The sequence below is a fragment of the Erythrolamprus reginae genome, unplaced genomic scaffold, assembly GCF_031021105.1.
Source record: "Erythrolamprus reginae isolate rEryReg1 unplaced genomic scaffold, rEryReg1.hap1 H_51, whole genome shotgun sequence".
NCBI classification, from domain to species: Eukaryota; Metazoa; Chordata; class Lepidosauria; order Squamata; family Dipsadidae; genus Erythrolamprus; species Erythrolamprus reginae.
Window position 1 is genome coordinate 73,076 of NW_027248508.1, and position 16,893 is coordinate 89,968.

Consider the following 16,893-nt stretch of genomic DNA (forward strand, 5'->3'; position numbering starts at 1 on the left):
GGGGGGGGGGCGAAAAGTATAGTGTCTGAGCAGCAGTCCCTTCGGGACTGGGCAGCACAGAAATAATAAATGAATAAACAAACAAACAAACAAATAAATAACCCACCCTGTTTTGCCTCAGAGAATTTCAAAATAAAATACTGTACTGTGTGTCTATAACAGTGAGCTCATAATAGGGCAACTCTATCAATATCAAAATGCCACTTAAATAGTTGAGCTAGTTTCAAACTGGATTTTGATTTTCTTTCTCTCTTCCTTACTCCCATTCTTTTTCTTTCTCTTTTCCTTCCTCTCTTTTTTCTATCTGTTTCTCTCTCTTCCTCTCTTCCTCTCTCCTTCCTTCTCACTCCCTCTCGGCTTCTGGGCAGGTTTGAAAAACTCTGAGTTGATGATGATTTTTAAGTGAGCAATTGCTCACTGCTCAGCTTAGTTTAAGTTTAAGTTTGATCAGATTTGTATGCCGTCCCTCTCCGCGGACTCGGGGCGGCTCACAGCAATAGCAATACAGTGATCCCCCGGGTATCACGATCCCGATCATTGCGAACGGGCTAAATCGCGATTTTTCAACCCGGAAGTGAAAACACCATCTGCGCATGCGCGCCCTTTTTTTCTATGGGCACGCATGTGTAGATGGCGCCGGGCAGATCAGCTGCTGGGCGGCTTCCCTGGGTCTTCCCCCTCTTGCTGGCGGGAGGGCGAGCGGCGGGCATCAGCGAGGAGTTTCCCCACCGCCCACGCAAATTCCTCGCTGCCGCTCGCCCGCCCTTTGCCCGCCCACGCCGTTCGCTCGCGCCGCTTCCCAGCTGAGTCCTGAAGCGAATTGGCTTCAGGACTCAGCTGGGAAGCGGCGCGAGCGAGCGGCACGAGCGAGCGGCGCGAGTGAGCGGCTTGTCCGCCGCCTGCCTGCCCACGTGCCCGCCGCCCGCCCGCCCTTCGCTCGCCCATGCCGTTCGCTCGCGCCGCTTCCCAGCTGAGTCCTGAAGCGAATTGGCTTCAGGACTCAGCTGGGAAGCGGCGCGAGCGAGCGGCGCGAGCGAATGGCTTGTCCGCCGCCTGCCTGCCCGCGCGCCCGCCGCTCGCCCGCCCTTCGCCCGCCCACGCCGTTCGCCCGCGCCGCTTCCCAGCTGAGTCCTGAAGCGAATTGGCTTCAGGACTCAGCTGGGAAGCGGCGCGAGCGAGCGGCACGAGCGAGCGGCGCGAGTGAGCGGCTTGTCCGCCGCCTGCCTGCCCGCGCGCCTGCCGCGCGCCCGCCCTTCGCCCGCCCACGCCGTTCGCCCGCGCCGCTTCCCAGCTGAGTCCTGAAGCGAATTGGCTTCAGGACTCAGCTGGGAAGCGGCGCGAGCGAACGGCGTGGGCGGGCGAAGGGCGGGCGAGCGGCAGCGAGGAGTTTGCGTGGGCGGTGGGGAAACCCCAATCTTCGGCTCCTCGCTGCTGCGGCGGAAGTAAAAACACCATCTGCGCATGCGCAGATGGTGTTTTTACTTCCGCAGCGCTACTTCGCGAAAAACCGATCATTGTGAGGGGTCCTGGAACGGAACCCTCGCAATAATCGGGGGATCACTGTACAATGTAAGACAAATCCAATATTTAAATTAATTTAAAAAACACCACAAGTTAAAAACCAATCATACACACTAGCGTACCATGCATAAATTTTAAAGCCTAGGGGGAAGGAACATGTCAATTCTCCCATGCCTGACGACAGAGGTGGGTTTTAAGGAGCTTACGAAAGGCTAGGAGGGTGGGGGCAACTCTGATATCTGGGAGGAGTTGGTTCCAAAGGGTCGGGGCCGCCACAGAGAAGGCTCTTCCCCTGGGTCCTATGGCCGACAACAGGGCAAAACCAGTATAAAGAGCCCTGAAAAGCAATCCACGTTGTTCAGATATTGCTTTTATATCTTCTGAACCTGATGCATGCACCAAATAAACCTGGCAATCTCAATCTTCTCGTGGTCTCTGCTCTCTTATTGGCAACAAGTCGTTCTTGTTCTGCTACAAGAAGAGTTTTAGTGGTAATTCTAACCTGGTGCAAAAGCAGAGGGCTCACACGGGAGAGAAACCCTTTGAATGTCCTGACTGTGGGAAATGTTTTAGGGATAATTCCAACCTGGTGAGACATCAGAAGTCTAATACAGGAGATAAACTCTTTGAATGTCCTGATTGTTGGATTGTCGCATCCCTTGTATCCTGGACATAAACGGTTTCAACTCCTACCCTCAAAATGTAAAACAAATAATTCCCTCAACACTGTCAAAGTAATTACTAACTCTGCACTACTATTACTACTAGTTTTTTCTCATCATTCCTATCACCCGTTTCCTCCCACCAATGATTGTATGACTAACTTGTTGCTTCTATCCTTAAGGTTTTTATTAATATTGATTGTTTCCTCATTGCTTATTTGATCCCTATAATCATTGTGTTGTACCTCATGATTCTTGATATATACACACACACACATAAAAAACCTTTCCTAATACATTATATAATCTATAGAATAAAGTTCTATATATTTAAACCAAAAAACAATAACTACAATTTGTGTTGAATCGCTAGTGCTCCCGCCATTTCTTATCCTCGCCATCTGGTTTCCAATATTTTAAATTCAATTCTCTTTTTTTAGTTTTTACAATATTAGCTAATTAAAATACATATCTCTTAATTTTCTATTCTATCATAAAACTTCCCCCAAATCTTATAATAATCAGAATCGTTTATCTTTAAATTTCAAGTCAGTCTATTCATCTCTGCACAGTCCATGGTTTTACTCAAAACTTCCCTTTCAGTTGGTATTTATTCAATTTCCAGTTGTGAGCATATACAATCCTAGCTGCCGTAACTATATATATTAATAATAATAATAATAATAATAATAATAATATAATAGTAATAATAGTAGTAATTATAATAATAATAATAGTTGTAGTAGTAGTAGTAATTTATTAGATTTGTATGCCGTCCCTCTGCGATGTTTCATCCTTATCAAAAGTATCTGGTAAATTACCCAGAGGTATATTTCCGGTTTAAGTTCAATAGTCTTTCTTAAAATCTCAAGATTGACTTCTAAATGTAGTTCATAAAATCGTCTGCCACAATGTTCTACCAGTCAATGAATGCTTCAGTTTCAACCACAACAACACACAAACACACAATATATTCAAACTCAATGTAAACGGCTCAAACACTAAATCAGTGCCTGGAATGCACTACTTGACTGTGGTTTCTTCCCCAACGCCAAAAACTGAAACCTTAGTCTGTATATAGTCAACCTCACCCCTTTTCTTAGAGGTGTGTAAGGGGGTGCATAAGCGAACCATCGTGCCTACCCTCCCTGTCCTACTGTCCAAATGTTTGTAACTGTTACCACGTACATGTTTTGACAAATAAATAAAATAAAAATACTTCCTTTAAAAAATAAATTTAGGGGAAAATGTTTTTCCATCCCCCCTTCACTTTTTTTTGTATGTTGGTCTTGTAGACATGTATATTTTGCATTTTGTATGTTGGTTTGTTTTAAATAAACAATAAATAAAAATCATTTTTTAAAAAAGTAAGATAAATTCAGGGCTCAGAACATACTAAATTTGGTAAGCTAAGAAGCATCACATTTCACTAGGCTAAAGTGACCAGACGAGCGGGACAATCACACACTTTATGATAATTTGTCCCTTTGAAAAATGTCCTGCTGTTTTTCCTCCCAACCAGCCCTCTTGAGAAGAGGCTTGCGGGAGGGGATTCTGGGCTTTCCGCTGATGCCTCGCCCTCCTCGTCCCTAACCCAGCTTGGCAGGAGGTCTCTGCGGGGAGGAAGAAAGAGCGAGAGGGCCCACTGAGGTAAAGGGGCGCCGCGGCGGGGACGGTGAGGCGCGCACTTGCTGAGGGGAGACGGTGTCGTTGGCAAAGCTTCTGTTGCCTCGGTGCTTCTGGAGGCAGCGGCCAGCCCAAGGACGCAGTCTGTCCGGGCACCTCAGGATCCGCCGAAGGGGAAGCACAGTGTTGCTTTCCCTCACCTCGGAGCTGGCGGAGCCTCCCAGAGTGCGCTTGGGGGCATCCTGAGGCGGGGTCCTCCCCCCCCCGTTTGCCCCCTGCCCTAGGAGCCCCCGTTTTACTGAAGGAGCAGGTGGGGGGGAGCCGGGAGCGTCTGGGAGGAAGGAGCCTCCCGCTTAGGGCCTGGTCCGAAGGGGGAAAAGTGTGTGTGTGAGGGGGAGGCCGGACCAGGCTTCCATTGCGTCTCTTCCAAGAGCCGGAGGGGGCTGGGTTCATGGTGGGGGGAAGGCCCTTATGGAGAATGACGAGGGAGGGGAGAAGAGTGAGGAAGAAAGAGTGAAAAGGAGGGAAGGAGGGAGAAAAAAAGAGCGAGGGGATGGAAATAGAGAAATGGAGGAAGGAAGAGAGAGAGAGAGAGAAAGATAAATAGAAAGGAATGGAGAAAGAGAGGGGGGAGGTAGGAGGGAGAGAGTGAAAGAGAGATGAAGGAAGAGAGAGAAGGAGGGAGGGAGAGAGAAAGGGAGGGAGGAAGAGAGAGAGAATAAAAGAAAGGAAATTTTCTGGTCACTTGCAAAGGTCAGTTGCTAGAAGTGCAAAACGATTTGATAGAATTTATACAGTGAGAACATCTTGCAAACGCCTTAGATAGAGACGGGGCAAGAGTGTTCTTCCTGCTGTCAGGAGATGGCAGTCAGAAAGGCAGCATCTGGGCCAAAAAGGTGAGGAGTTAAAAGCATCGAGTACTGAATTGCTAGAAAAGATCCGAGGAGAGAAAAAACGCAGAGCTTCCTCTTCCGGAAGACTCATGGGAGAAAGAGGGCCTGTAGAGCGGCTTTTGTGCTCTCCCGAGGATCGAAGCAGCAGCTGGAAGGTGAGTTGAGGGCAGGTGGGAGGAAAGTCCGGGAGCAAGTCAGGCTGTTTGTTTTTCCTCCGCGGCCTGGAAGCAGAGAAGCAACTCGGATGAAGCATGTCAGCTGCTGCTGCTGCAGGTTCCCCTCCTGCTCAAATTTAAGCCTTGCGGGTCTTCTATTCCGACGGCCTGCAGGAGACCCAATACCATTTCAGACAATCGATTAATTGTTCTCAGCATCAAGAAAAATTCTCCTTAGTTCTGGGCTACTTCTCTCCCGGATTAGTTTCCACCCATTGTTTCTTGTCTTGCCTTCTGGTGCATTGCAAAATAAGTTGACCCCTTTCTTGACCCTTCAACTATTGGAATACTGCTATCATGTCACCCTTAATCCTTCCTTTTACTAGACTAGACTAGTCATACTCAATTCCTGCAACATTTCTTTATATGTTTTAGCCTCAAGCCCCCTACTGCTCTTCTCTGCACTCTTTATAGAGTCTCAACACCTTTTTAAAAAATGTGGCAATCAAAACTAGTTGCAATAATCCAAGTGTGATCTTACCAAAGCATTATAAATTGATACTAACACTTCACATGATCTTCATTCTAGCCCTGTGTTAAGGCAGCTTAGGATTGCATTAGCTTTTGTGGCCACTGCATCACACTGTTGGCTTTTTAAAAGTTGATTGTTCACTATGGTAGGACTTCAAGATCCATGTCACAGTTACTGCTATTGAGTCAGGATGTACCTATTCTGTACATTGCCATTTGCTTTTTTGTGACTAAGTGTACAACCTCTTTTCTTTTCTCTACTGAATTTCATTTTGTTGGATACGGCCAGGCGTTCAAATCTATCAAGATTCTTCTGTATCTTGAGGTTGACTTTTGGGGTGTTGGTTATTCCTGCCAGTTTAGTGTTGTCTCCAAATTGTCCTCTGGGAGTTGGGTGGAATATAATTCCAAATGAGCTGAGTTCCCATTCTAGAAAAAAACATCCGGTTCCGGCGGAGCAGCGAGAAGGAAGGGATACCGCTGCTCCGCTGGACTACGGCGTTAACATCAAAAATATAGGTGATTTTGAACTAGTTTGAAGGCCAGTGTGCATGTCCGGGAAGCTGAAAGTTCCTTGCCTCGGTGTCCGGTTCCTGTGCGGCGTCCTCTCCTTGGTTTGGCCGTGGGAGAGCTGAGAGCTGGGAGCCCCGATCAGCTGGGGCTCGGAAGATGGCGGCCGCCAGCGGGCACATTCGGTGAGCCGGGGTGCATATTCAGCGAGCCGGCGTGGATATTCAGTGAGCCGGCGTGCATACTCGGTGGGCCGAAGGTTCTTCATCTTGATGCCCGATTCCTGTGCGGCGTCCTCCCCCTGTTTTTTTGCTGTGGGAGAGCGGAGAGCTGAGAGCCCCGATCAGCTGGGGCTCGGAACATGGCGGCCGCTGTGGAGTGAGTGAACTGCCCCGCCTCCGAGTTCTCTCCCTGAGTTCCTCTCTCGCTCCGGGAATGCTCCCACGCCGAGATTGAGGCTGGGGGGACGAGTGAAGGAGTTTGGGGTGAGATTCGCGAATGAACAAGCTGGTGAGTCGGGTGAGTTGATCGAGTTGACTGTGTTGGAGGAGGACACTCTTGAGGACAATGCGACCAGCCAGGCAGACCGGGACGCTGAGCAGCTGTGCGGTGGGTGCGCTCGGCGCTGGAGGAGACCTGGCGGACGGAGAACTGACCATTGCAATAGGAGAGAGGAGACTGAAAGGAGACCAAGGGAGGAGGACTGGTAGAGCAAGGTCTGGTGGTGGGAGAGTTATACAGACATGGACGCCCCCTCCCTATTCTGGGGGGGGGGAGAGAGAGAGATGCTGAATGATCCTTGACTTTTGAATAACCTCTGCCCCTGAGAACTTGGCACTTTGAGAAACTTGGCACTTTGAAAAACTTGGCACTTTGGGAAACTCAGCACGTTGAGAACTTTAGCACTTTTATTAGTTGCTGCTGACCGGATTCCCTAAATGAATTGAATCATTCACTATTACCTATATTTGTATTTTCTGTATTTTTATTGTTATTTTTATTCAGTTTTATATTTATAGGTTTTTTAAAATTTGATAAATTTAGATATTTTTCTTATTGTATTTTAATAATCAAGTTAATCTATTTTAATTATTACTAATTTAATCTTAATATTATTGGGGGGTTTCTTAATGAATGGATGACTGGGGTGTATGTAATATTGTGCATAGGATGAATGATTGGTGTGACTGTGATGGTTGGAGTGGGTGGGGTTGTGGTATGCATGAGATGAATGAAAATAGTACGATTGACAGATTTGGCCCACCTGACGCTCGGGAGACAGGGGAGGAAGGGGCACTGATCTCTGGGGTGGCAGAGGGTCGGAATATTCCAGTGTTGCTGGGGAGAGGCAGATATGGCGGGGGCCACAGAGTTAGCCGTTCCAGGGGAACGGGGGATCGTTGCTTAATAACGATCCCTTGTTCTGGCTCTGTGAGCCCAATCTTGGGTACTGGTGATGAATGTAACTCTGGCCCTGGGCTCAGGTTGCTGCTACTCAATGCCAGGTCGGTGGTAAATAAAGCTCTCCTCATCCGGGATTTGATCCTGGATGAGGAGGCCGACCTGGCATGTATTACTGAAACCTGGCTGGGCCCAGAGGGGGGTGTTCCTCTCTCTGAAATTTGCCCAGCTGGGTTTCAGATATGGCATCAACCTCGACCCCAGGGAAGGGGGGGAGGAGTGGCTATTATAGCCAGGGAGAGCCTTTGCCTACGTGGACTCATTGCTCCGGAAATTGCGGGTTGCGAGTCTCTCTTGATGAAGTTGGACTTAGGGGTTCAGGTGGGCTTATTTCTCACGTACCTGCCTCCCAGCTGCGTGTCAAAAGCCCTGCCTGTGCTACTCGAGGAGGTAGCCGGGTTGGCGGTGGAGTTCCCCAGACTTATTGTCTTGGGGGACTTCAACCTGCCGTCACTCGGCGAAACCTCGGGGTTGGCACAGGAGTTCATGGCCACCATGACAGCCATGGACCTGACTCAAGTAGTATGGGGTCCGACTCATGAGGGGGGGCACGCACCTGACATGGTATTCCTTTCCGAGCAATTGAGCAATGGTCTGAGACTAAGGGGCTTAGAAGCAGTGCCTTTGTCATGGTCAGACCATTTTCTACTACGGCTTGACTTCCTGGCTCCAATCCTTCCCCGCAGGGAGGCGGAACCAATGAAGATGTTCCGCCCCAGACGCCTAATGGATCCAGAGGGTTTCCAGACGGCGCTTGGGGTTATTCCAGAGGCACTCATCCACAGTTCGGCAGAGTCTCTTGCAGAGGCCTGGAATACGGCTGCTGCGGAGGCTCTCGACCGGATTGCGCCTTTGCGACCTCTCCGTGGCGCTAGACCCCGTAGAGCTCCATGGTTCAACGAGGAGCTCCGGGAGTTGAAACGCCAAAAGAGACGTCTAGAGAAGCGATGGAGGAAGAGTAGGTCTGAATCTGATCGAACACTTGTAAGAGCTTTTATTAAGACTTACAAAGTGGCGCTCAAGGCGGCAAGATGCGCGTACCATGCCGCCTTGATTGCATCAGCGGAATCCCGCCCGGCCGCTCTGTTTAGGGTGACCCGCTCCCTTCTTAACCAGGGGGGAGTTGGGGAGCCCTTACAGAGTAGTGCCGAGGACTTTAACACGTTTTTCGCTGATAAAGTCGCTCGGATCCGAGCCGACCTCGACTCCAATTGTAAAACAGAGTCGACTGACAACGAGTCAGTCGAGGTGACTGGGGCACGTACTTGTCCACCTGTCTGGGAAGAGTTTGATCTGGTGACACCTGATGAAGTGGACAAGGCCATTGGAGCTGTGAGTTCCGCCACCTGTTTACTGGATCCGTGTCCCTCCTGGTTGGTTTCGGCCAGCAGGGAGGTGACACGGAGCTGGGCCCAGGAGATTACCAACGCTTCCTTGGGGAGGGGAGTTTTTCCATCACTCTATAAAGAAGCGCTTGTGCGCCCCCTCCTCAAGAAGCCCTCCCTGGACCCAGCCGTACTTAACAACTATCGTCCAGTCTCCAACCTTCCCTTTATGGGGAAGGTTGTCGAGAAGGTGGTGGCACTCCAGCTCCAGCGGTCCTTGGAAGAAGCCGATTATCTAGGTCCCCGGCAGTCGGGTTTCAGGGCCGGTTACAGCACGGAAACCGCTTTGGTCGCGTTGATGGATGATCTCTGGCGGGCCCGGGACAGGGGTTTATCCTCTGTCCTGGTGCTCCTTGACCTCTCAGCGGCTTTCGATACCATCGACCATGGTATCCTTCTGCACCGGCTGGAGGGGTTGGGAGTGGGAGGCACTGTCCTTCAGTGGTTCTCCTCCTACCTCTCTGGCCGGTCGCAGTCGGTGTTAGTGGGGGGCCAGAGGTCGACTCCTAGGTTTCTCCCTTGTGGGGTGCCTCAGGGGTCGGTCCTCTCCCCCCTGCTATTCAACATCTACATGAAACCGCTGGGCGAGATCATCCAAGGACATGGGGTGAGGTATCATCAATATGCGGATGATACCCAGCTTTACATCTCCACCCCATGCCCAGTCAACGAAGCGGTGGAAGTGATGTGCCGGTGCCTGGAGGCTGTTGGGGCCTGGATGGGTGTCAACAGACTCAAGCTCAACCCGGATAAGACGGAGTGGCTGTGGGTTCTGCCTCCCAAGGACAATCCCATCTGTCCGTCCATCACCCTGGGGGGGGAATTATTGACCCCCTCAGAGAGGGTCCGCAACTTGGGCGTCCTCCTCGATCCACAGCTCACATTAGAACAACATCTTTCAGCTGTGGCGAGGGGGGCGTTTGCCCAGGTTCGCCTGGTGCACCAGTTGCGGCCCTATCTGGACCGGGACTCATTACTCACAGTCACTCATGCCCTCATCACCTCGAGGTTCGACTACTGTAATGCTCTCTACATGGGGCTACCTTTGAAAAGTGTTCGGAAACTTCAGATCGTGCAGAATGCAGCTGCGAGAGCAGTCATGGGCTAACCCAGGTATGCCCATGTTTCACCATCACTCCGCAGTCTGCATTGGCTGCCGATCAGTTTCCGGTCACAATTCAAAGTGTTGGTTATGACCTTTAAAGCCCTTCATGGCACTGGACCAGAATATCTCCGAGACCGCCTTCTGCCGCACGAATCTCAGCGACCGATTCGGTCCCACAGAGTGGGCCTCCTCCGGGTCCCGTCAACTAAACAATGCCGGTTGGCGGGCCCCAGGGGGAGAGCCTTCTCTGTGGCGGCACCGGCCCTCTGGAACCAACTCCCCCCGGAGATCAGAACTGCCCCTACTCTTCCTGCCTTCCGTAAACTCCTCAAAACCCACCTTTGCCGTCAGGCATGGGGAAACTAAACATCTCCCCCTGGGCACGTTGAAGTTATATATGGTATGTCTGTATGTGTGTATGTTAGTACAGGGGATTTTCTTAAACTTATAATATTTTAATTAATTGGATTGTATTGGATTGTTTTTCACTTGTTGTGAGCCGCCCCGAGTCTTCGGAGAGGGGCGGCATACAAATCCAAATAATAAATAAATAAATAAATAATAAATAGTCATTTACTGAAATTGGTTATGAAAATATTGAAGAATACTGAGAATAACATACAGTCTCCATATAGATGTAGTTCCATTGACTAATGGTTGAATATGGTTTGTCAGCCAGTTACAAATCCATTGGATGGTGATCATATCCATACCACATTTTCTTCATTTACCAAGTCGTATTTATCAAATGCCTTTTTGAAATGCCAGTATACTATGTCCATAGCATTTTGCTAGTCTACTAATTTAGACACTTTCTAAGAAGGAAATAAGTTTTGTTTGACATGATCTTTTTTCAACAAACCCATATTGGCTTCTGCTTCTACGTTTGCTTGGTTCTAGATGTTTGCAGATCTGTTGCTTGGTTATCTTATTCAGGATCTTAATAATAACACAGCGTTGGAAGGGACCTTGGAGGTCTTCTAGTCCAACCCCCCTGCTTAAGCAGGGAACCCTACACTACTTCAGACAGATGATTATCCAACATCTGCTTAAAAACTTCCAATGTTGGGGCATTCACAACTTCTGGAGGCAAGCTGTTCCACTGTTCAACCATTCTGACTGTCAGGAAATTTCTCCTTAGTTCTAAGTTACTTCTCTTTTTGTTTATTTTCCTCCCATTGCTTTTTGTTCTACCTTCAGGTGCTTTGGAGAATAGGTTGACTCCTTCTTCTTTGTGGCAACTCTTGAGATACTGGAACACCGTTATCATGTCTCCCCTGGTCCTTCTTTTCATTTAACTAGCCGTCCCTTATCCCTGCAACCGTTCTTCATATGTTTTAGACTCCAGTCCCCTAACCATCGTTGTTGCTCTTCTGTGTACTTTTTCTAGAGTCTCAATATCCTTTTGCATCTTGGTGACCAAACCTGAATGCAGTATTCAGGATTGGTTGCAGTGTGACCTTATTAAGGCCTTATAAAATGATATTAACACTTCACGTGATCTTGATTGTATCTTTCTGTTTATGCAGCCTAGAACTGTGTTGGCTTTTTTGACAGCTGCTGTACACTGCTGGCTCATATTTAATTGGTTGTCTTCTAGGACTCCAGGATCCCTCTCAGAGTTACTACTGTTGAGCAATATACCACGTATACTGTACCTGTGCAAAAAAAAAATTCTTGCCTAAATGTAGTTGAAGTTTGCAAACACTCTTCAAAGGTAGTCCCATTTTGCACCCATCTTCTGCAGTGTTGGCTATTCCTGCCAGTTTGGTGTCATAGAAACATAGAAGATTGACAGCAGAAAAAGACCTCATGGTCCATCTAGTCTGCCCTTATACTATTTATCTACGGAGAGGGGCGGCATACAAATCTAATAAATAAATAAATAAATATTTCCTGTATTTTATTTTAGGATGGATATATGTTTATCCCAGGCATGTTTAAATTCAGTTACTGTGGATTTACCAACCACGTCTGCTGGAAGTTTGTTCCAAGGATCTACTACGCTTTCAGTAAAATAATATTTTCTCATGTTGCTTTTGATCTTTCCCCCAACTAACCTCAGATTGTGTCCCCTTGTTATTGTGTTCACTTTCGTATTAAAAACACTTCCCTCCTGGACCTTATTTAACCTGTTAACATATTTAAATGTTTCTATCATGTCCCCCCTTTTCCTTCTGTATTCCAGACTATACAGATTGAGTTCATTAAGTCTTTCCTGATAAGTTTTATGCTAAAGACCTTCCACCATTCTTGTAGCTCGTCTTTGGACCCGTTCAATTTTGTCAATGTCTTTTTGTAGATGAGTTCTCCAGAACTGAACACAGTATTCCAAATGTGGTCTCACCAGCGCTCTATATAGTGGAATCACAATCTCCCCCTTCCTTCTTGTTATACCTCTAGCTATGCAGCCAAGCATTCTACCTGCTTTTCCTACTGCTTTACCGCACTCTTCACCCATTTTGAGACTGTCAGAAATCACTACCCCTAAATCCTTCTCTTCTGAAGTTTTTGCTAACACAGAACTGCCAATACAATACTCAGATTGAGGATTCCTTTTCCCCAAGTGCATTATTTTACATTTGGAAACATTAAACTGCAGTTTCCATTGGTTTGACCATTTATCTAGTAAAGCTAAATCATATGCCATATTATAGACGCCTCTAGGAATATCAACCCTATTGCACACTTTAGAGTCATCGGCAAATAGGCAAACCTTCCCTACCAAACCTTCCCCTATGTCACTCACAAACATATTAAAAAGAATAGGACCCAGAACAGACCCTTGTGGCACACCGCTTGTAACCTGTCTCTGCTCAGAATACTCGCCATTGACACCAACTCTCTGATGTCTACGCTTCAGCCAGCTGCAAATCTACTGAACTATCCTGGGATTAAGTCCAATCTTCACTAATCAGCTCTTTATGTGAAACCCTATAGCATCCTAGCCAAATGGCAGTCCACTTTCCTCTTTAAAATGTCCAGAGTATTGGAGTTCACAACGTCCACTGGTAGGTTGTTCCACTGATTGATCGTTCTGACTGTCAGGAAGTTCTTCCTTATTTCCAGGTTGAATCTCTCCTTGGTCAGCTTCCAGCCGTTGTTCCTCGTCCGGGTCTCTGGTGCCCTGGAGAATAAAGTGAACCCCTCCTTTCTGTGGCAACCCCTCGTATACCTGTAGACTGCTATCATGTCTGCTCTGGCCCTCCTTTTCTCTAGGCTATCCATGCCCAGTTCCTGCAGTCTCTCTTCGTAAGTCTTGGTTTCTAGACCCCTGATCATTTTGGTTGCTCTTTTCTGCACCTTCTCCAGAGTTTCAATGTCTTTTTTGAAGTGTGGTGACCAGAACTGAACACAGTACTCCAGGTGTGGTCTGGCCAGGGCGTAATAGAGTGGTATTAAGTCTTTCCTGGTCTTGGAGTGTATTCCCCTGTTGATGCAGCTTGGGATTGTATTGGCTTTTTTGGCTGCTGCAGCACATTGTTGGCTCATGTTTAGTTGATTATCCACCTTGGTTATGAGTCCTTCTTTCCATTTATTGTATTTGGCTTTTTTTTCTTTTACGTTGTCTATGAGGTCCTTGTTTAGCCATGCTGGTTTCATTTTTGTTTTTCTGCTTTTGTTTTTCATGGGGATTGAATTGTTTTGGGCCTCAATGATAGTGTTTTTTAGGGCTTCCCAGGCTTCCTGTGTGGATTTACTCTTTTGAGGTTCCTTCCAGGGTTTATTTTTCAGGTTCGCTCTGAGCTTTTTAAAGTCCGCTTTTCTGAAGTCTGGGACTGTAATGGAGTTGGGTGTTGGTTATGACCTATAAAGCCCTACATTGCATCAGACCAGAATACCTTCGGGACCGCCTTCTGCCGCACAAATCCCAGCGACCAATTAGATCCCACAGAGTTGGCCTTCTCCGGGTTCCGTCGACCAAACAATGCCATCTGGCGGGACCCAGGGGAAGAGCCTTCTCTGTGATCAACTCCCCCCAGAGATTAGGTCTGCCCCCACCATCCTTGCCCTTTGCAAACCTCTAAAAACCCACCTATGTCGCCAGGCTTGGGGAAACTGACATACCCCTAGCTGTTCCATTTCATGTTTGGTTTGTTTGGATTGTATCACTGTTTCATAATGGGCTTTTTATTATTGTTTTTCATATTAGATTTGTAATTCTGTATTATTTGTTGTGAGTCGCTCCGAGTCTTCGGAGAGGGGTGGCATACAAGTCTAATAAATTGTTATTATTAATTATTATTATTATTTTTCACATCATCTCTAACAACTTTATAAACAAAGTTCTACTTTTCTTTGTATCTTGCAGACAAAGAGGATGGCAATAAGAGCACTCTGGACAATTGTAAATAAGAACCAACATTGAAAAGGGAAGAAGATCAAGCGAAAAGTCAAAATATTTCCATTTCTTTCAGAAAACCATACAATTCTCCTCCTGCTCCTCCAGCAGCTGTTAGAGGAGAGAGAAAATCAAGAAAGATTTCAAGCTCAAATAAGCATTATGAAGAACTGAAGGTTACTTGAAAAGCCAAAGGAGATTATTTTTCAATCAGCAAAAAAGGGAAATATCTGGAAGTCAGTGGGGAGGAAAAGGCCAATAGTAAAGTCACATAGAGCAGACAGGAATGCAGCCCTCTCCCTGTGAGGAATAAAACGGCTTGAATGAAAGCACCACTAAACAAGGCATTGTCCATATTTCTGGTGGCCTCAGCTGTGGAAAAGTGACTTAAATTTGCCTATTGTCCAAAAAGAAGAGATTTCAAATCAGAGCTGTTTATGAAACGAGGAGCTAGACAGGAGAAAAGCCATACACACTATCTCAATGTAGCAAAAACTGCCTTGTGATTCATGGAAGCAACCACACAAGAGGGAAGCCACAAAAGTGCTCCCAATGTGCTAAGTCCTTTAGTGAGCGTGAGAACATGTTGGTACACCAGAAGACACACATGAGGGAGAAAACATATGACAGTGCAAATTGTGTAAGTGTTTCATTAGAAATTCTTAGGTCAGGTCTGTGAGAAAGGTTTCAAAGAGAAAATTCCTGTCTGGTGAAGCAAGGAAGAGTCGCAAAGAAGAGAAAACATTTGAATGTGCTGTAAAATATTCTGCCACAATTTCAGTCATGAAACATCAGAGTATTCACAAAGGAGAGAAATTCTTTCAATGTTCTGACTGTGGGAAAGATTTCAGTCAGAGTTTCAAACTGGTGAGACACCAGAGGACTCACAGAGGAGAGAAACCCTTTGAATGTCCTAAATGTGGGAAACGTTTTAGTTATAATTCCAGGCTGGTGACACACAAGAGGACTCACACAGGAGAGAAACCCTTTGAATGTCCTGTCTGTGGGAAAAGTTTTAGTCAGAGTTCCAGCCTGCTGAAACACAAGAGGACTCACACAGGAGAGAAACCCTTTGAATGTCCTGATTGTGGGAATTGTTATGGTCAGAATTCCGACCTGGTGAGACACCAGAGGACTCACACAGGAGAGAAACCGTTTGAATGTCCTGACTGTGGGAAATGTTTTAGTGATAATTCCAACCTGGTGCAACACAAAAGGTCTCACACAGGAGAAAAACCCTTTGAATGTCCTGACTGTGGGAAAAGTTTTAGTCATAATTCCATCCTGGTGAAACACAAGAGGACTCACACAGGAGAGAATCCCTTTGAATGTCCTTACTGTGAGAAAGGTTTTAGTGACCGTTCCAGCCTGGTCAATCACAAGAGGACTCACACAGGAGAGAAACCCTTTGAATGTCTTGAATGTGGGAAAAGCTTTAGTCAGAGTGCCAACCTGGTAAAACACCAGAAGACTCACACAGGAGAAAAACCCTTTGAATGTCCTGACTGTGGGAAAAGTTTTAGTCATAATTCCAGCCTGGTGATACACCAGAGGACTCACACAGGAGAGAAACCCTTCGAATGTCCTGACTGTGGGAAATGTTTTAGTCACAATTCCAGCCTGGTGATACACCAGAGGACTCACACAGGAGAAAAACCCTTTGAATGTCCTGACTGTGGGAAAGGTTTTAGTGATAATTCCAGCCTGGTGAAACACAAGAGGACTCACACAGGAGAGAAACCCTTTGAATGTCCTGACTGTGGGAAAAGTTTTAGTGAGAATTCCAGCCTGGTGAAACACAAGAGGACTCACACAGGAGAGAAACCCTTTGAATGTCCTGACTGTGGGAAAAGTTTTAGTGAGAATTCCAGCCTGGTGAAACACAAGAGGACTCACACAGGAGAGAAACCCTTTGAATGTCCTGACTGTGGGAAAAGTTTTAGTCAGAATTCCAGCCTGGTGCAACACCAGAGGACTCACACAGGAGAGAAACCCTTTAAATGTCTTGAGTGTGAGAAAGGTTTTAGTAATAGTTTCAACCTGGGACAACACAAGCGGACTCACACAGGAGAGAAACCCTTTGAATGTCCTGATTGTGGGAAACATTTTAGTGAGAATTCCAGCCTGGTGAAACACAAGAGGACTCACACAGGAGAAAAACCCTTTGAATGTCCTGACTGTGGAGAAAGTTTTAGTCTTAATTCCACCCTGGTGAAACACAAGAGGACACACAGGAGAGAAACCCTTTGAATGTCCTGACTGTGGGAAAAGTTTTAGTGAGAATTCCAGCCTGGTGAAACACAAGAGGACTCACACAGGAGAGAAACCCTTTGAATGTCCTGACTGTGGGAAAAGTTTTAGTCAGAATTCCAGCCTGGTGCAACACCAGAGGACTCACACAGGAGAGAAACCCTTTAAATGTCTTGAGTGTGAGAAAGGTTTTAGTAATAGTTCCAACCTGGGACAACACAAGCGGACTCACACAGGAGAGAAACCCTTTGAATGTCCTGATTGTGGGAAAAGTTTTAGTGAGAATTCCAGCCTGGTGAAACACCAGAGAACTCACACAGGAGAGAAACCCTTTGAATGTCCTGATTGTGGGAAAAGTTTTAGTGAGAATTCCAGCCTGGTGAAACACAAGAGGACTCATACAGGAGAGAAACTCTTTGAATGTTGTGTGGGAAAGGTTTTAGTGATAGTTC

General features: G+C 46.9%; 1 pseudogene; it reads left to right on the forward strand.

The window, feature by feature from the left end:
- Nucleotides 1–4,536: 4,536 nt before the first annotated feature.
- Nucleotides 4,537–16,893, forward strand: part of LOC139155751 (zinc finger protein 208-like) — a 29,055-nt pseudogene continuing 16,698 nt past the window's right edge.